This window comes from Chrysochloris asiatica, unplaced genomic scaffold (assembly GCF_000296735.1).
Source record: "Chrysochloris asiatica unplaced genomic scaffold, ChrAsi1.0 scaffold00061, whole genome shotgun sequence".
Lineage (NCBI taxonomy): Eukaryota > Metazoa > Chordata > Mammalia > Afrosoricida > Chrysochloridae > Chrysochloris > Chrysochloris asiatica.
In genome coordinates this window covers 6,237,381-6,258,436 of record NW_006408579.1, presented here as the reverse complement: position 1 = coordinate 6,258,436, position 21,056 = coordinate 6,237,381, and positions in this window count along the sequence as shown.

Sequence of the window (21,056 nt, the reverse complement as noted above, 5' to 3'; positions counted from 1 at the left end):
GCTGCAAGCATACATTAACAGAGAACTTTTGGATTCCAAAGAGGCCATGGAATGAGAGATATCATTGCTGATGTCTGACGGATCTTTGCTGAAAACAGAGAATATCAGAAAGATGTTTACCTATGCTTTATTGACTATGCAAAGGCTTTCTAATGTGTGGATCATTACGAGCTATGGACAACATTGTGAAGTATGAGTATTCCGGAACACTTAATTGTGCTCATGAGGAATCTGTACCTGGACCAAGAGTTGTTTGAAAAGAACATGGGAACACTGAATGGTTTAAAATTTAAAAATGTGTGTGAAAAGGCTGTATTCTTTCACCATACTTATTCAACCTGTATGCTGACCAAATAATATGAGAAGCTGGGTTCTATGAAGAAAAACATGGCATCAGGATTGGAGGAAGACTCATTAACAACCTGCAGTATGCAGATGATGCAATCTTGCTTGCTGAAAGTGAAGAGGACTTAAAACATTTACTGATGAAGATCCAAAGAGCACAGCCTTTGGTATGGATTACATCTCAATGTAAAGAAAACAAAAATCCTCACCAATGGACTAATAAGTAAACAACAGAGAAAAGATTGAAGCTGTCAAGGACTTCATTCTTCTTGGATCAACTATCAACACTCATGGAAGCAGCAGTCAAGATATCAAATGGTGTATTGCATTAGGCAAATCTGCTGCACAAGACCTTTTTTAAGTGTTGAAGAGCAAAGATGTTAGCTTAAGGACTAAGGTGTGCCTGACCCAAGCCATGGTATTTTCAATAATCTCATATGCATGCTAAAGCTAGGCAGTGAATAAGGAAGACTGTAAAAGAATTGATGCTTTTGAGTTATGGTGTTGGAGGAGAATATTGAAAGTATGGGCTGCTCTCGGATGCCAAGATGGCCAACCTTCGTCTCTATACTTCGGACATCTTATCAGGAAGGACCAGTCGCTGGAGAAGGATATCATGTTTGGTAAAGTGGAGGGTCAGAGAAAAAGAGGAAGACCCCATTGGATGGATTGGCCAAGTGGCAGCACCAATGGACTCAAGCGTGACAAAGATAGTGAGGTTGGCCCAGGATCAGGCAGTGTTTCATTCTGCTGTGCATAAGGTCACTATGAGTCAGTACCGACTCAATGGAACCTAACCACAACAACAACAACAACAAGGTCCTTTATTGGGGTCCTGGTGTGGCGCTGTGGGTTAATGTGCCAGACTGCAAAGACATTAGAAATGCAAGGTCTATGGTTCAAGCTAACCAGCCGCTCCTTGGAAACCCTATACAGGGTCGCTATGGGTCAGAATCAACTCAATGGCACTTAACAGCAACAACAACAAGGGTCCTTTTATTTTTACCATTTTGTGTTTATTAGTACCCTTGTAGTGTCTGCTAATATGAATTGAGGGAAGAGAATGTGATATAACATCCTCTGAAGTAAAATTAAATTTCTTGCATTGTAGGCTGTTCATAGTCTTTTTTAAGCTTGGCCCCTGATTTTGTCCCTACAAAGTAGAAATGTTTTGTGTAGAACAGACTCTGCCAGCTCATTTGTTCTCTTCCAGTATCAGAGGTCAGGCTCCTCAGCATAACTGTCATAACTACGGGACCGGCTAAAGGCTGTAGTCAATGCCAATTACTACACCTGCCGTTAGGAGCCAATTATTTTTCCTGAAAATATTGTGAGTCTTGTAGTCAAAATGAAGTGTGCAGCTAAGTAATGGAAGCTAGTCACAGATTGAGAAGAAGGTGAAAGAAAAGGGCAGTGGTGTGATAGAAAGGTCGGGATAGAGTATTCATTGAGAGGAATGGTCATAGAACTATAGAATGTTAGAGCTAAACAAGATCTGAGGGATCACTGGGTCAGAAATATATCCTCGGCCCTGACCCAAATGCTGCAAACAGACTGTACCATCAGTTGATTCAAGAATTTGGAGGCATGAAATACTATCAATTCAATTTCACATATATTCTGTCAGGAAGCTTAAAACAAAACATTTCTTTTTTTTTTCTTTTTATTTTATTGGGACATTTCAGACAAATGAAAAGGTGAATTCTGAATCCTGGCTCTACTATATATCGAATCTCCATCCAGGGGCAATTTGGGCTGCGTTCTAAAAATCCCAAGTTTCCCATAGAATAATGGAGATAATCATAGACCCCTACCTTGAGGGAATTGTGAGGATTGTTGAAAATGCAGGTAAATCCTTAGTAGGTAGTTAGTTGGCACTGAGCAAACTGTGTTCTTTTCTGTGTTCAGCATGTGGTTATGCTTTAAGAGTTCTTCTAATGTGATCTTGCTTCTAATGTTTTCTGCAATTCTATTCATCAAATCACCTCAATTTTTAATGAATATTTAATATTTATTCTTCAATGAGCAGAGTATCTTTGTCTTCCACTAGGCTGAATCGGGAGATTAACAGATTTCAGATCCCTCCTTTTAAACTGCGAGTGCTGTTCTCTTCTGCTGTTTCCTGGAACTGATTTTACAAAGGAAGGACTCCATTCTGGAAGCTGCCATTTGCACTTCATAGTCGAACGAGGCACAGTTTGCAAGAATGTGACTACTGTGTGTGTACACACCGTGTACTCTGCATATTTATCATATGATTATGTTTATGTGAGGCAGGAAAGGAGCCCTTGAACTAGATCCTAGCTTCCTTAGTAAGGATTTCTAGGAAGAGCTAACTAACATCATATTCAGTAAGGTGTACAATGCCAGGAATCTAGCCTGGTCCCTCACTAAGAAGAGACTGGAAACTGTCTCTTGTTTGATGATGAGAAAGTAATGATTGTTTTTGTTTGCTTACTTATTTGTTTTGTTTTCCTTTACTTCCTCTTATTTGTCTGGGTGGACTGAAGATTGTTGTTGTTAAGTGCCATAGAGTCAGTTCTGACCCATAGCGACCCCGTATTAGGTTTCCAAGGAGCAACTAGTAAGCTTGAACCAGTGACCTTGAGGTTCAAAATGACTTTGCAGTCTAGCACATTAGCCCATAGTGCCACATCAGTCCTCCAGAGTGAAGATTGGGGAAGATAATGAGCTAGATAATACCAGGAGCCCCCAGTGTTCTGAGTGTTCAGCTGCTAACCCTGTTATTAGCTCTAACATTCTGTGGTTCTATTACCATTCCTCTAAAGGAATACTCCATCCTGACCTTTCACACTACTGCCCTTTTCTTTTACCTTTATCTCAGTCTGTGACTAGCTTTCATGCTTAGCTGTCTTCCTCATTTTGACTACAATATGGATTCACACAATATTTTCAGGAAAAATAATTGGCTCCTATCTGTAGGTGTTAATGTGCTCAACTGCTAGCCCAGGTTAAAGGTTCAAGTCCATCCAGAGGTATCTCTGAAGAAAGGTGATCTACTTCTAAAACACCAACCATAGAAAACCCAATGGAACACAATTCTACTCTAATATAACGAGATTTCTAGTACTCAGAGTTGACCTGACAGTAACTTTTTGTTTTATTTTTTAGGGAACATCTAGCAGTTTTGGTTTCATTTTCCTCAGTGCAGCACTCAAATCCCTAGCACATTCAATTTGGAGAAAGCCCCCAAACCTGGGAATCTTAGCGATAACTTTTATTCTAGAGTTAGTATAGGGGTGTGGAAGACAAGAAATTCTATAACTAATGCAACCCCACCAGAACTCTATACCCCACACCCCCGTGCTCCAAAAAAAGCCAGAGGAGGAGAGAGAGTTCACTGCCTCAGATGTGGCATTACAAATTAGTGATTGATTTTAGGGGAAAGGTTGTCCTAACTTTTTTTCCTGCATCTATGCAAATGTCATGAAAATCCCTATGTCACATTAACATCTGTCATAGGCTCTAGTATTAATAGAGTATTTAAAAGTCATGATGTCATTGCCATTCATCAAGTCCTGAGGTACAGGGCTTCAGTGCCGTATATTAATCACTAGGGTCTGCAGACACGTGTACTTGGAATGGCTAAGTTTAGATCCATGAAACATGATTTACTTATTTAAAGTTGCATGGTGGATGATGCATTGCTATCTTGCTCCACTTGAGAATCCCTGACAATTGTGTCCTTAGGAAAGCGGGATCCATTGTTGTGGAGTTGATTCTGACTCATAGTAATACTATAGGAGTAGAACTGCCCATGGGGTTTCCAAGGATATAAATCTTTACAGAAGCAAATTACCTCATCTCCCACAGAGCAGTTGGTGGGTTCACACTGCCAACATTTTGGTTAGCACTCAACAGCTTTAACCACTGCCCCACCAAGACTCCCTGTCCTTGAGAAATGTCTGGCACTTCCAGGATGATAGTAAAACAGCTATTCTGAAACAGAACAGTTTTGTTATTAAGTGCAGTTGCTTTGGTTCCCACTCATAGTGACCCTGTAGAGAGTTTCTGAGGAGTGGATGGTGGGTTTGAACTGCCAGCCTCTCGGTTAGCAGTTCAGTGCTTGTACTGGGACTGTACAATGCTGTGCCAGGACTCCAAACACAGTTTTAGAGGTCATATAAAAGCTGCTGGTAAATAATTTTGCTTCTCCTTTAAGAGTTTAACTTGCAGGTCCAGAAAGTTCAGTCATGTTCTTTTTGAGTTACTTCTAAAAGAACAGAAGAATAGAGATTTCATGGGGAGGTGAAGAAGTCATACTACCAAAAGATACTATCTTAATTAGTTAGTGTTGCAGTAGCAGATTATGCATATGCATTTGACTTTGTGGATTATAACAAACTATGGATAACATTGTAAAGAATAGCAATTCAGGATTGAGGAAAGCTCATTAACAGCATGCAATATGCAAATGACATAACTTTGCTTGCTGAAAGCATAGAGGACTTGAAGCAATTGAAGATGAATATGGAAGAATACAGCCTTTACTATGGATTACAATTCAATGTAGATAAAACAAAATCCCAACTACATCAGTAGACAGGAGCTCTGATATATAGTGTTGCGGATTATGAGTTGGACTATTAACTACAAGGTCAGCAGTTCCAATCTACTAGCTTTCTGCTTGAAAAAGATGAGACTTTCTGCTCCCATAAAGATTTACAGCTTGGAAATCCTATACAGAATCACTATGTGTCAGAACCGACTCGTCAACACCTAACAACAACATAGAGTTTCTGAGGAGCGGCTGATGTGTTTGAACCACCTACCTTGCAGTTAGCAGTCTGGTGTTTGTCCTAAAGTATAGCAAAAAAAGCAAACAGGTGAGTGGCTAAAGAATAACCCAACAGAACCACTGGGTAAAGGAAGTGACTAGTCTATCAGTATTCCTTCTAAGAGACTTTCTGTTAAATTGATCTGATCTGTTCTGATGGTACACTGAATATAAAATTGTATGCTTTTTATAAACCTTTACATGTTTTAGAATAAATAAACAATATTATTTTCTATTTAGTCACTCTACTAAAAATTTAAAATGCTTCATGTAAAATGACTTTAAGTAATATCTCACCCCATTATTTGTACATGATTGGAAAGGACTCAGCATTTTAATTATCCCTATATAACCACTACCATTGTAATATCTACCAAGCATCTGTCAGTTTATCATAATGTAGTGACTTGCATGTTGTTAGAATGTTGAAAGCTATTCCATTGGTATTTCAAATACTAGCAGGACCATCCATAGTGGACAGGTTTCAACAGAATTCCCAGACTGAAAAAAGTCTAGGAAACAAGTGTCTAGCCATCTATGTCTAAAGAAAACCAGTTTATGAAAACCTTATGAATAATTATAATAGTGAAACATAAATTTCAGAGAAATCAAAGACTCATCCATAAAACTACCCTCTAGCTTGTGATCCTCAATATTCATTTTTCAATTTTCACATGCACATGAGGTGATTTACTTATTTGGGTTAGGCACACCTTAATTCCCCATGAGACATCTTTGCTCTTTACCATTTTAAAAAAAGGTCATTTGCAACCGAACTGCCTAATACAATATGTCATTTGATTTCATAACTTCTTTTGCCAAAGGTATTGATTGTAGATCCAAGTACAATGAAATCTTTGACAATTTCAATCTTTACTCAGTTTATCATGTTGTGACTTATTGGTCCAATTGTGAGGATTTTTTGGTTTTCTTTATGTTGAGGTGTAATTGGTAAAAATCTGAAGACATTCAAAGACTACAGCTTGCAGAAGGAATTATTCATCAACATAAAGGAAACAAAAATCTTCACAAGTGGACCAATAAGCAACATCATGATAAATGGAGAAAACATCGAAGTTGTCAAGGATTTAATTTTACTTGGATCCACAATCATCTAAGCAGCAGTCAAGAAACCAAATGATGTATTACACTGGACAAATCTAGACAAAAAAGAACTCTTTAGAGAGTTAAAAAGCAAATATGTCACTTTGAGAGCTAAGGTGTGCCTAACCCAAGCTAGCTGGACTAAAGAATACCAATGATTCTGAAGATGATACAGAAACCAGACAACATTAATTTCTGTTGTACATAGGGTCCCCATATGTCAGAGCTGATTTAGCAGCACCTGATTCCTGGACTTTGAACCACAAGGTTGGCAGTTTAAACATATTAGCTGCTCCTCAGAAAATCTATACAGAGTCACTATGAGTTGGAACTGACTCAACAGCACTTTACAACAACAACAACAAACTATACTAGGAAAAGATCTAGAAGTCACAAAGAAAAGGCAACTAAGAGGATAAAAAGTTAAGTAGAGCTTTCAATAGTATCAAGATACTGGGAAGATAAAAATTGAAGATCATGCCAAGTCAAATAAGGTTCAGTGGTAAACATCCCGGGATTTCTGTTAGGATCTCCGAAAGTCTACACTCTAAAAATAAGGGCAAAATCTTCTAGAGATAAGCTCTCACAAAGACTGAAAATTAGCTTCAATTCATATCAAAGCCTGATCAGATCAAGGCGATGAGCCTCTAATCAGTACATTATCAACAGAGGTGATTATTGCTCCCACAGATCGAAAATTGTTCCTTGGATGAAAAATAAAGCATCAAAAACTTAGATGCTATAATAGTTTGTGATCCCTCAATGTGCAACTTTCAAAATCTTACCCTTAAATATTTTATGTCCTTTATTGGACATTCAAGTGTGTAAGAGTGCTCCTTGGAGGCCAGGATGACCAAACTTTGCTCCTTGGAGGCCAGGATGACCATACTTCAGACATATTGTCAGGAAGGACCAGTCGCTGGAGAAGGATATCATGTTTGGTAAAGTGGAGGGTCAGAGAAAAAGAGGAAGACCTCTAGCAAGATGGATTGGCCAAGTGGCAGCATCAGTGGACTCAAACGTGGCAACAATTGTGAAATTGGCCCAGGATCAGGCAGTGGTTCGTTCTGTTGTGCATAAGGTCACTATGAGTCAACCTATTCAATTGCACCTAACAACAACAACAGCAGCAATCACATTAGCAACAATGATGTGGATTCATCGAATAAATAAAAAATATAAGCAAAGTTTCAAAACTTTAGCAAATAAATGATTGAGTAGAGGATTTTCTCTCATGGATGTAAGCTATCAATGACTCTTAAAATCATATTTTGAAACGTTTCCTTCATTCAATGCCCATTGAGTGCCTTATGGAATTTGTTTATGTTTGAATCTCAGTGCTTTTGTGTGTGTGTGACATGGGCTTTGAAAATAACTAAAAATTATTTGTATTTTATTATTTCACTCTTCAAAAGTTATTCAGGTCATGATTCATTATGTTAAATATTTAAAAAGACAAATGCTATCAACATTTCAATGAACATCTAGCAGCTACTTAAATTAAAAGTCATTTTCTTTTTACAATAAAAAGTTAAATTTAAATTTTATAAAAACTGATTTCAAGAAATTAATTTTTAAATGATTTCATGTTTGCTGAAAAATATCGATTTAGACAATTTTTTATTGCATATGCATTTTGATACATTAAATGTTATTCATTAAATGCACTTCTAAGTTAAATGTTAATAGCTTTAATTTTTTTTTACTTTTAACTTAAGATTTTTATTTAGCTCATCTTAACCTTGTATTCCTGTACTCCTGGCATGGCGCTATAGGATTAGCACTGGATTGTGAACCACAGGCCAACAGTTTGAACCCATCATCTGCTCCTTGGAAACCATAAACAGGATTTCTATGAGTCAGAATCTATTCAATGGCACTTAAAATCAACAAGTCCTGTATTAGGACTGTTAGTGACGCTGTAGGATAATACTGGATTGCTAACCATAAGGTTGACAGTTCAAACCCACCAGTCTACCAGCCACTTCTTGGGAGAAAGATGAGGCTTTCTGCTCTTATAAAGATTTACAACCTTAGAAATCCTATACAAGGTCACTTTGAGTCAGGACTAATTTGAGGTGTGCCACTGTGGGTTAATGTGATGTACTGATGTACTGCAAAGTTGGCTTGCATGGCAACGTCAGCAGTTTAGGCTCACTAGCTGCTCCTTGGAAACCCTACACAGGGTCGCTATGGATGGGAACCAACTCAACAGCACTTGATAACAGCAACAACACAACCTTGCATTGAATGAACAAGACTAAGATTTGTGCTTATTCTGTTTATGTATGAATCACAGTACATAAAAAACAGGAACATGATAGTAAATTTTCATGGCGTAGGAGATGATTACAGAAAAAGAAAGTCTGTAAAAGTTATGAAACATTGTACTAATCTGTCTTTCAGGAAAACAACAACTAAATTTTCTCTGCAAGAAGTTACCATTTCTTTCATAATAGCATCTAAAACATTTAAAATTTACCATACACAATGTTAATCTTTCAATAAAAAATGATAGTTATACTTGGAAATGGGAGCAAATAACAGGAAGGAAATAATAAATTAGACAATAGAAGTAGGTCTACAGATGATAACATTTACTGGAGTTATCAGACATGGATTTAAGATAACAAGGACTAGTCCAAATTGTACTAGTGGTGCATTGGTTAAGCAGTTGGTAGCACCAAAAAGTTAGATGTTTGAACTTGTAGGAAGAAGATATGCAGTCTGCTTGTACAGATTTCCAGCCTTGAAAACCCTATGGGACAGTCCTACTCTGCATTATAAAGTTACTATGAATCAGAAGCAACTCAACAGCAATAGGTTTGTTTTGATTTGGTATGAATAATATATAGAAAAAATACATAAGAATACAAAAAATTTAAAATGTGAATTAGGGCCAATAGAAGACAATGAAAAAGGCATTCTAGAACTGAAATATGTACTAACTGAAGTATGTACTAGCTGAAATTCCAAATTCAATAGAAGATTGAATAGCATTTTAGATAGAACAGAAGAGAGTTCTAATTTACATGCAATGGGAACAAATCAGAAATTTATTCCAAATCAGAAATATATCAAGTCATTGATTCTTGAAATATATCAAGACTACAAATATCAAATAGGATAAAAATATGGAATACTACACATAGGTAGAGCATGTCAACACTGAACATAAAAGACAGAGAATTTTTTTTTTTTTAAAGAGACATTACATTCAAATGAAATACTATAAGGATGAAAACTGGAGATTTAATAGAAAACATTGAAGTTAGGAGATGAATGCTATCTTTAAAGTGCCATAAATGAATGACTAAGTAAATAAACATCTTTTCAATGTATCTAAGTTAAAAGTGTTACCCTTATATGTTGTTATTGTTATGTGTCGTGGAGTCAGTTCCAACTCATAGTGACTCTGTACAGGGTTTCCGAAGCTGTAAATCTTTACGGGAGCAGAAAGCCTCATCTTTCTCCCATGGAACAGCTGGTAGTTTTGAATTGCTGACCTTTAGTTTCGCAGCCCGATTCATAACCAGTATGCTACCAGAGCTCCTTACCCTTATGTAAAGGTAATTTGTACTCTGCAAAGTCAGTTTGAACTACAAGGTCAGCAGTTCAAGGTCACCAGACACTCCTCAGAAACCCTATACTTGATGGTGGTTATCAACAACAATAACAACAAATTCACTCCAGGAAATATTAGAGGTTGTTTTGCAGTGGCTTTTACTGCAGACAGGTAACTGTCAGTTGAAGTGTCATACAGGCTCAATTCATGCAAAAGAAAAGAGAGAGAGAAAAAAAAAAATCCTCTTTGCTCCAATCCCTTCCTAATGTATAAATTGACATCTATCATATTCAATTCAGGCTATACAACTGTTGTCCTTGACCAGATTCCTAAATACATCCATATAGGAAATTCATCAAACACCGTCGTTATTTTAAGAGCCCAGAAAATTTATCTCAATATATTTTCCATGTTTTCCTTTTCTCATCTCTTATAATAAACAAGCCTCATAAGTAATAATGGTAGGTTGGATGTTTGTATAATTGGTCACACAAAATCCTATACTCCCCTAAATATCTTCCGTTTTCATATTTCCCCCACACTACTTCAAGTCCTTGTAGCTCTGACACTGACTATAGCATTAGATTATACAGTAGTATTTTGTATTGCTTTCTGACATCACATTATTCATGCTTGAATCTTGCATTATGATGAATTCCAAGTTCATTTATATAGTGTGAAAGATTTTCCATATTCTCAGCCCTGATTAAGTCACTGTTTTCTTTCCTATATTCTTTGGGATACCACCATCCCATGACTCACACATACATCCACACCTTGTTCATAGTATTCCCTCTACCTAAAATACCTTCTCCTTTCTCAAGCCACTCCTCAGCAGCCCAATACAGGTGCACTATGAGCCGGAACCGACTCGATAACACTTAACAACAACAACAACAACAACAGTATTTGAGCGAAGCTTAAAATTAGATACTGTGGATAAAAGGCACGCCTCTCTCATAGAGAATCAGATATAACTAAATAGGTCATGGTGGTGGTGGTGGTGGTTATGCGCCGTGTTGCCGGTTCTGATTCATAGTGACCCAATATAGGGTTTCTGAGCATGTAAATCTATACGGAAGCAGAAGGCCTCATCTTTCTTCCATAGAATTGTTGGTAATTTCCAACTGCTGACCATGTGGTTAGCAGTCCGATTTGTAACCACTATGCTACCAGAGCTCCTTTACAGCAAAACTTATTTAAGTAATTTATATTTATAGCAAAACTTATTTAAATAATAGCATATATTTATTTTTATGAAATCCTGGTGTGGCACTGTGGGTTAATGCACTGGACTACACGGTCAGTTTGAACCACAAGGCTGGCGGTTCAATCTCACTAGCCCCTCCTTGGAAACCCTATACAGGGTTTCTATGGGTCAAATCAACTCGACAGCACTTAACAACAACAGTAATTTATATTTATAGCAAAACTTTTTAACAACAACCTAGAGAAACAACAACCTAGAGAAAGAAATAGTGTTTGGGGACTGTATACTAATAATACACAGTCTTGTCTAAAATGGTACAAAATGGTTAAGCAATGGACTACTAATTGAAAGGTTGGTGGTTCAAACCCATTCAGAAGCACATTTAATGTAAGTCCTGACAATCTGCTTCCTGAAGGTCATTGCATTGAAAACTCTATGGAGCAGTTCTACTATGCGCATACTGTGTTGGCATGGATTGGAATCAAATTGATGGTAACTAACAACAAAAGGTTATCACGAAATTCTTTCCTGAGGAAGCACTGAAGAGTAAGGAGGAGCCGCTTAGTCTAACAGGTGAAATGAATCAGGCATATGAAAGCCGTATCAGGTTAAATAGTGTAATCAACTAAAGCACAATGATAATCAGAATAATCTATAGAAAACTTTTAGAAAAAAAAAAAAATCTTCTATAACAGGTGTTAATTTTGGAAAATCCCTTCTTCTCATTTATGCTCAGAGATATCTTGGATTCTTTCCCCAGAAGGGAGAACTAAGTTCTTGTAATATTATGAAAATTATATTTCTGAGTGTTTCGAAAGATAAGAGATTATGTGAGGGAAATTTCATTATCTCAGCTAACACAAATGTTAACGAACTCCAGCTATAAAAGAATACTCATCATTCTAATCATCCAGATGTTGCTATTTTGGAGTAGAGAAAAAAGAAGAAGATTGGGAGTGGCTAGGAAACCTGCTGTCATTGACATCTCAGTCTCTAGGATTGAAAATGAGGAGTCTAGGGGAGAAGAAAATGGTCTGTCTGACATCTTACCTGTGTCCACTCAATGAAATGTTCGCTAACAGAAGCGGCTGCAATCTGCTCTACAGAGCGGACAGGGAGAGGAATGGAGTATATTTCAATTTATATGAATCAGGGCCATTAAAACATAGACCTGTCTATCCTGGCTCTTCACCCTCTTCTCAGCCCAGAATGGTAGTTGATGTGTATAAATCTCCTCTCATGATTAGGATAATCCACAGTTTACCATGATATTTCAACATGAGACTCAACATCTTGTTGGACAAAAAAAAAAAAAAAAAAAACAGAATTCTCTGCTTATTCAACTTGGCTTCCTTTGAAAATTTTTGCTACCTCTGTTCTAATTCCCACCCACAAACACCCAATTATGATCCAATCTACCATTTAAATGTGAAAGAAAAGATAGTTTTTTTTTAAAAAAAGTCCATCTGCTTCTTCTTATATTTCCCAAGAATTTGTCTAAATTAGACTTATGAGAAATGACCTGTGAAAGTAGTTTACATTTTTTAAAAGTCATGTGTGCTATTACTTGAAGCTAATTTTTATGAGAAAGCCCATATATAACATGGATGATGTACTACTTTGGTGTGTCTTTTTCCTTCCTTTAGGAACCTCAAATTCCAAGAAGTTCTATAACACTTAGATACGTCTGTACACATCATCTCAGATGTATCAGGACTGTCCCAACATTGTCTCCCATCCTTATTTGGCTCAATAACCACTAGCAACCTGGACCTCCCTAGCTATTTATTTTAACCCCTATCCATCCCCGTATATTTCTGTTATTTTGGCGTAACATACACCCTTACTTCCAGCTTCTTTGTACAGTCAATTTCTTCTTAAAACTTTCCTGACACCTCTTCATCTTTTGTTGTTGTTAAGTACTGCCAAGTTGGTTCAGACTTATAGCAAACCTATATAGGATTTCCAAGGAGTGACTTGTAGGTTTGAACTGCCAACTTTGCAATTCAAACCAACCTCCCTGTTCAGTGCTTATCCTACAGTGCCACAGTAGGACCCTATCTTATCTTGGTTGAAATTGAATTATTCTGTGACTAGCCTGTTTATTCTGTAACTTTCATAAGTAATGATTATTATTTTTGTTTTCTCAGGTACACAATTTTCTCAAGGCCAGAAACCAGACTGAGTGTATTCCCTGTGGCATACAGAACATTACCACACACTCTTTACAAAGACCACTACTTTTTAAGACATATATCATTTTTCTCGGATCAGCCATCAACACTCATGGAAGCAGCAGTCAAGAAATCAAACGACATACTGTGTTAGGCAAATCTGCTGCTCAAGACCTTTTTAAAGTGTTGAAGAGCAAAGACGTCAGCTTGAGGACTAAGGTGTGCCTGACCCAAGCCATGGTATTTTCAATAGCCTCACATGCATGCGAAAGTGGAAATTGAATAAGGAAGATCGTAGAAGAATTGATGCTTTTGAGTTATGGTGTTGGAGGAGAATATTGAAAGTGCCATGGGCTGCCAAAAGAACCAAAAGATCTGTGCTGGAAGAAGTGCAGCCAGGGTGCTCCTTGGAGACCAGGATGGTCAGACTTTGTCTCTCATACTTTGGACATATTGTTGGAGGGACCAGTCACTGGAGAAGGATATCATGTTTGGTAAGGTGTAGGGTCAGAGGAAAAGAGGAAGACCCCCAACTAGATAGATTGGCCAAGTGGCAGCATGATGGACTCAAGCGTGGCAATAGTAGTGACGTTGGCCCAGGACCAGGGAGTATTTCATTCTGTTGTGCATCGGGTCGCTATGGGTCAGTACCGACTCAATGGCACCTAACAACAACAGTTATCTTGATAATAGCATTTTCCCCTTGCTCACTAAAATTGCCTACTGGTGACTTCCTTGATTTCATCAAAAAATTTACTACATAGCTTCTGTCATTATTCTCAGTGAATTCAACATACATATTAAAGAAATATTCAACTGACTTCTCCTTTCCTTCATATCTTTATTTTCTCCACTGGTTTGCAAACATATTTTTGTTGTTGTTGTTAGGTGTCTTTGAGTCAGTTCCATCTCATAGCAACCTTGTATCGAGTTTCCAAAGCACAATTTGTGTGTTTCAATTGCTGACCTTGTAGCTAACAGTTCAGTGCTTACTCTACAGCATCACACCAGGATTCCAGGAGCAAATATATGAACACCAATCCAAGAGCATGGCCAAGGGCACATTCTGGATCATCAGCTCACTTGACCAGTAGCCAGATTTTTTAGGTCGATTTTGACTCAGGCAGCCCCATGTGTTTTGCAGCAGAACTGTGTTTTATAGAATTTTCAATGACTGTGAGCTCTTGGAAGCAGATTACCAGGCCAAATCATCAGCCTTTCAGTAGCTGAACGCTTAACCATTTGCGCCATTCTAGTGACTTCTTTTAGTCACTAGAAACTCAATTTTAAACATTGTAAAACTTTACTACTGTCTGTGAACATTCCACCTGATTTAATCCAGAACTCTTACTGCCACAATTCTCTGATGGTCTGAATATTTCTTCTACTTCTTTTCCTGTCTCCACTTTACAGCTTATCTATAATTATTTAGAATCTCTTGAAAATGTTCTCAGCTACCTCTGTTGAAATCATCTGAAGAAACCTCAACTCTAAGAGTATTCTATCATTAACCTTTTCTGTACTCATACCCAAGCACTAAACATTCTGGCATAAAAACCACTTAAAAACCAATAAGCTCATTGGCTTGATTTTAATTGCATGATTACAAACCTCAGAACAAAACTCAATACTGTCTGACATTCCCACTGTAGCATACTAAAAAAATCCACTCTTTTATTCACCAAGAAAACTTTTATACATTCTTCTCTCCCCTTGAGAGGCTTTTCTATTTTCAATTCAGCTGAAGATTTTACCTCAGACTTCATTAGAAACACAAATCACCAACACTGTCTTTCTTTTCCTGTCATTGTATCTATAAACCCACCTGCATCCACACCCCTTTGCTTTCTCCTATTACAACAAAAGCAACCCGTATTCTACCCAAGCTGAACTCCATAGTCTTTGTGAATTGTATTCATTTTCACTATCTTGAAGACACTGGTCCTTTAGTTATCCCTTCTCTCTCTGATTCATTTCCCAGCTGCCCAGTCACAGATCAAACTGTTTAAAGAACTGTTTCTCTGTTTCCTCCAATTCCTTCCTTCACCTCTCAACCTACTCTACTCAGAGCAGTCCAAGTGCATATTACAGGCCTTGTGGGGAGAAGGAGGGGGTATGTACTTAAGTAAGCTAAGATTGAAAGGTTAATCATCAGAAAAACCATAGTTTTCTTCAAGTGATGGTGTTATTCTTATTTATTTTCTCCTTCATGTTTATATGAATTTCCTATATTTGTGTACAAACACATAAATATTTCTTTGTAATAAAAAGAAGTATAGTTTGAATCAATATTCTAGTTTGCAAATGTATTACTTGCACATTTTTAAAATACATGTCATGTTACTAATAAGCAAGTTTTCAGATCTACCTTACTGGATTAAGGAACCTTTGAACAGAGACAACCACGCAAATATTCATTATTACCCACTCTCAAAGTTTTTATCTAGCTATTCCACATTCTCTTTCAATGATCTGTAATCCCACATGCTTTCTACCTCTTTTGCCATCCTTCTTAGAAAATAATATCTTAGACAATCTTCCCCAGGCAATAATTGTTATGCCCTGATAGGTAACTTTAAAGAGTAGACAGAGGAATGATCATCTTTGAGAATAATTAATAGCAAAAGATAAAGAAACCAATTATTGTATTAAAATATTAAAGAGACAGAGTTTTGTGATGATAGATATAAAATACTGGTAAGAAAAAGGACATGAGTTCTATGGACGGAGAAGGTAAATAGTTGAGCAAAAGCGTTATGAAGGTTTTCTTCTAATTTCTAACGTCACTGTTGTTGTTGTTGCCGTTGTGTGCTAAGGGTTCGGTTCTGACCCATAGCGACCCTGTGCAGAGTTTCTGAGGCTGTAAATATTTACAGGAGCAGAAAGCTTCATCTTTCTCCTGCGGAACAGCTAGTAGTTTCCAACTGCTGACCATGAGATTAACAGCCTGATTCGTAACCACTACAGTAACGTCACTGGTGGGAGGCAGTTTCGTGCACTAAATATATGGCCAATGGTGCTTTTTATAATGCTTAAAAAATAGTTCTTTGACAGTTTCTCACTCTTTAATACTTAGATTTCGCTACTCAGGAATGGATAGATTCTTCTTTTGGAATGCCTAGGCCTCCTTCCCCACTCTGATTTTAAAGCTCCTATGATTGGCCATCTCAGGCCCGATAGTCATGTTGTGAGATTTTCCACATCATAGCTCTATTAAATCAATCCTATTTGAACTCTTCTTTCTCACCACTTCAGTGAAAATAACCTCCTGAGGATTGAAGAGTTTGAAAAGGGCAAAAAGCTTTAGCTATTGCTTTGGAGAAAACTTTGTGTACCAAGGAAATATCAGACACAACTCCTTGTTTTCATATGTCATGTTTACATGTCCATTTAGGGCTACTTTCATAAGTCATCTGGCATAATGACTACAAAGGCAGCTAACACAAATGAGGAATAAACTGAAATACACATTATGAGCTAAAGAAGGGGGAAATGAAGTGATTTACGAATACAGCACTACACATACAATCCTATATGTGAGGGGTCCAGGGCAAGACGTAAGAAATAGAAAGCAGATGCACCTTAAGCAGATGCACTAAGGCAACCGTCTGCAACAAAGACCTGGGAGACTGAGTGAAACATACAGACGGTGACCCTGGAACCCTGAGCATCAGATGCTAGGACTGAGAGGTGGAGTGAGTGCCAACTAGGGAGGAAGCCAAACAGGAGCAGAGAGAAAAACGGGCAGGCTGTGGGCTGTCATGGCGTGGCATGGCCATCTTGAGATTTTACCAGGGGCTACTGATACAGTTGCCTGTGGAAGTTAGTAGCAAGGAATTGCAGTTCTCCCTTGTTCTCAAACCCTCTTTGTAGCAGGGGAGAGGGGTGGCCAGTCCTTGCCCTCTCCAATCCAGTGGTCAGTGGCACCCTCTCCTGTGTAGTCACTGCACCGCTTCAAATTGGGCACCTGGCAGAATGTCCTGGCTTCTGGAGGCATGTGAATCCAACCTGAACTATGCCACAGAAACAGTGGACAGAGAATTAAGTGCATCCAAACTTCAGGTCTTCACAACATCCACCAGGAAACAGGTGGTGAGTGCCTCAGAATACACCAATATGCAATCATCAACTAAATAGAAATATGACACCAAGATGTCTCTGTAGAAAAGATACAATTGCAGCTTACACCAAAAAATAAGAAAATGTCTCAACAAGTGGCCAAAATACAGTCAGAAAATATAAATCAGAAATGCTATGAGAACTACTTGATAAGGAATTTAAAAGAATGCTAATGAAACAACCTCAGCAGATTGAGAGAAAGATCAAGTAAACTACAGACAAAATCAAGGAAAACATATACAAAATTATGGGGGGGGGGAATCAGGAAACAAATTGACCGACTAATTGTAAAAATGGAAACCGTACAAAATCAGCAACTAGACAGCCAGAAGATTAACACTAAGACTTCAGACATACATAATACACAGAAAGAACAAAGAAATATAATTGAATACATGGAAAGCTGAGTTACTGAGCTTGAAGAAAAATCTCTCAATAATCACATGTTTGAAGAGCAATAAGAAAACAGAACAACAACAACAAAATATCTGAAGAAAGCCTAACATAATGGGGCACTATCAAGAGGAATAACTTACATGTGATTGGTATTTCAGAACAGGAAGAGATATAAATCTATGGAGAATATTGTCCAAAAGTTGTGGAAAGATATCTTACTTAACATCAAGAAATACAAGAAAATAGCCATTCAAGAAATTGAACAACGTCTAAACTGAATAGACCCCAAAAGAAAACACCAACACATATTCTGATCAAATTTTTCAGACCCCAAAATAAGGAAAGAATCCTGAGAGCAGCTCAGGAAAAATGAAGTTACCTACAAAAGGAAATGAATTAGACTTCAGCAATGATTTTTTTTTTTTTTTTCAGGAGAAAACCATACATATGACAATGAAATGACATATATATAACTCAGAAATAAACAAATTGCAAACCAAGTATTATAGATCCAGAAAAACTGTCCATCAAATATGACAGCAAAATTAGGTCATTGTCATACAAAAATAAATTAAAAGAATTTTGTAAAAGCCTTACAAAATTAAAAGAGTTTGTAAGACCAGCCTTACAAAAATACTAAAGGGAGTACATTGGACAGAGAACCAACAACAGTAAACAACAACCTGAGACTAACATATATGACAATATCACCTAGAGTCAACCCAGATATAGAAGTCTGAAAAGGAAAAAAGCCCTGTAACACTAAAAAGAGAGAACCAGAGATACATCTGCAACAACAACAATAACAAAAGCCAGCAGGTAAAAGAAGGAATAATCCAGTTAAAGAACTTACAAATGAAAAGGAAATCAAATTGATTTCAAGAAAATTAATTATTTTAAATTAACCTAGTTATAGTAGCGTACTGGTTCCTAATCGGGCTGTGAGCCGCAAGGTCAGCAGTTCGAAACCACCAGCTGTTCCGCGGGAGAAAGATGAGGCTTTCTGTTCCCATCAAGATTTCCAGCCTCGGAAACCCTGTACAGGGTCATTATGAGTCAGAATCGACTCCACGGCTCATAACAACAACAACAACGTAGCTTTAACAATTAGAATAAGTCTTACTCCTAGCCCTAGCCCAATCCTTACCCTTAACACTAAGTTCTTGTTGTTATGTGCCGTGGAGTCGGTTCCGACTCAAAGCGACCCTGTACAGGGTTTCCGAGGCTGTAAATCTTAACGGGAGCAGAAAGCCTCATCTTTCTCCCGCGGAGCAGCTGGTAGTTTCGAACTGCTGATCTTGCGGTTCGCAGCCCGATTCGTAACCGCTACCCTACCAGAGCCTAATCAAAACCCTAACTATAAATAAAGTCCTAGGCCTAGCTAGGAGTTCTGGTATAGTGCCGCTGGTCAATGCACTGGACTGTAATGTTGATTTGAGCCTCAAGGTCAGTGGTTCAAGTTCACTAGTTGCTCCTCAGAAACTCTATGCAGAGTTGCTATGAGTTGGAACTGAATTGACAGCACTTAACAACAACACCAACAACAATGCCTAGCTAAGACCTAGCCAAAAGTCCAACCCTAATTCTCACCCTTACTCCTTAGCACCACCACCCCCAAAAACATAACATATGTGAAAGTCACTAAAGAGTGAAGATTAAACAAAACACCTATATAAAATAATGTTAATCACAGGATATCTGTTCTTCAACCAAAGGAAGTATTATTTTTTGTGTGTGTTTCCCTCTTTCTCCACCAACTTAATGTATAAAAACAAAGAATTGTTAAAAATTAAGACATATTTAAATGATTGAAACTGTAGCTTCCTATAATTACCTACCACAGGCAGCTATCCGTTTTCATTGACAAGAGCCTCCTTCCCCCTTTTCCAATGAATACAAACTTCACTCAACAACTGAGACTCCCACACACATCATTTGACAAAAATAATGGAAATGCCTTGTAATTCGAATGCATGTTTATAGCTTACAAAGCACTGTGCATACATGCATAATCTTTTTGAATAATGGAAAGAATAAAATTAATGTAATTGTCCAATCTCCATCAGAATCTGCTACTGCAATATGTGAGTTCTGGTACATTTTTCTCAGCCATAAACAGTGGTCTGAAACTCTAAATTTTTAAAGTACAAATTCCCATGTGAATGTCACATTAATAGAACCTGATTCATTCTAAATCCCAATCCTTCTCTATTAATTATACTGTATTCTGTACCCTCCTCTACCTCCATTGCTCCTTGTCTTCTTGTTGCTCCCAATACCTTGTTATTGTTGTTAAAGATGAGGCAGTTCTGACTCATAGTGACTCTGTATAGGGTTTCTGAGGAGCAGTGGGAGGGTTTGAACTGACAGTCTTGTGGACCTCTAAAGTAGTCAGAGTTTAAATAATCTGATGTTAATGTAATGATTTGTGTTAGTGGCAGCAGCAATAGGCTCAAGATTGTGAGGTTGGTACAGGACCAGGCAGTATTTTGTTCTGTTGTGCATAAGTTTCCTGACTTAACAGCACCTACCAACAACAACAACAAATTATTTTTGTGTGGTGCTATCTTTAAATATAGAACAGCAATCTAGATAATAGAAGAGACAGCATCTCAAATATAATCTAGGTATACATAGAGTGCAAAATAAATAAAATAAACATTTTGAGTAGGGGAATATGGAGATTTGAAATTTATGAGCACAAATATTGAAAAACCCAGATATTAAGTAAATAATACTTTTTTGTTGTCATGGAACTTTTTATCATGGTTTGAGTAAAAAGAGATAAGTTTTTCAGTCAACAATCTAATCAACACATGTTTTGTTTCATGACATTGGTGGCCATCCCTTCAATGTTGCAATGCATTTACCACTTCCCTTCCTCTCAGGGTTCCCTGGTACCATTCATCCTTCTCTCCTGTCCCAACTAGCCTTCTGAGTTCTGTTTCTGGGCAAATGCTGCCTTTTTGGTCTCATGTGGTTGATTATTCTAAGGAGTATGCTTCTCCCTGGTGTTTACTTTATAGGTCTGTCTATTGTTTGGCTAAAAGGTGATCTCAGGGTATCAATTCATTTCTAGTTTGAGGGGTATCTTAAGGGCCACAATCTTGAAGGTTCTACCCGTCTCTATGAGAGCATTAAGTCTTGTTGTTCTTATAATGCTGAATATCTTTGTACATTTTTTTCTCTTTTTTTGTTCAGGACCTTCTATTATGATCCTGATTAGAGTGGTTGATAACAATAGCTGCGTGCCATCCATTTCTTCTGGAGGCTGTGGTCACATGGTCCATAAATCTTTTGGACTAATGGTTTCCTAAAGTCACTGTCTTCATTCTTCTTTGCTCC